The sequence below is a fragment of the Nannospalax galili genome, unplaced genomic scaffold, assembly GCF_000622305.1.
Source record: "Nannospalax galili isolate Female #2095 unplaced genomic scaffold, S.galili_v1.0 scaffold3, whole genome shotgun sequence".
Classification (NCBI taxonomy): Eukaryota; Metazoa; Chordata; class Mammalia; order Rodentia; family Spalacidae; genus Nannospalax; species Nannospalax galili.
The window spans coordinates 1,575,949-1,576,419 of NW_008351466.1; positions in this window are offsets into that span (position 1 = coordinate 1,575,949).

The following is a 471-nucleotide window of genomic DNA, read 5'->3' on the forward strand; positions in this document are numbered from 1 at the left end:
CAGCAGGTGGTGTTACCTGCATAAGACCTGCACAAGATCAAGGCAATCACAATTCCTGAAAGATGGGCTCATGAGACCCCACTCCTTGCTGAAGAGCTATTGGCAGTGGATGGCTACTGGGGGAGCATCACTTTTATTTGGGAATGTGGCTGCTGGTAGCTCCAGTGGATGGCCCCACACGCATGTCCATACAGGCAGTACAAATTGGACTCACTGGGTTATATAAAGAAAGGGGACAAGAACTTGAGAATGGCATGTGTTGTGGGGCGTATCTAGAGAGTCGGTTGGCAGTGGATATCATCAAAATACATTACATACATGTGTGAAATTTTCAAAGAATAAATAAAATTATTATTTAAAAAGTGTTTCTTATTTCTACATGTCCATAAATATGAGTTTTGAAGAAGGCAATATCAAGGATGGAAAGGATTCATGGAGACTCTGAAAAGAGTAGAGAGGAGAAAGTGAGTG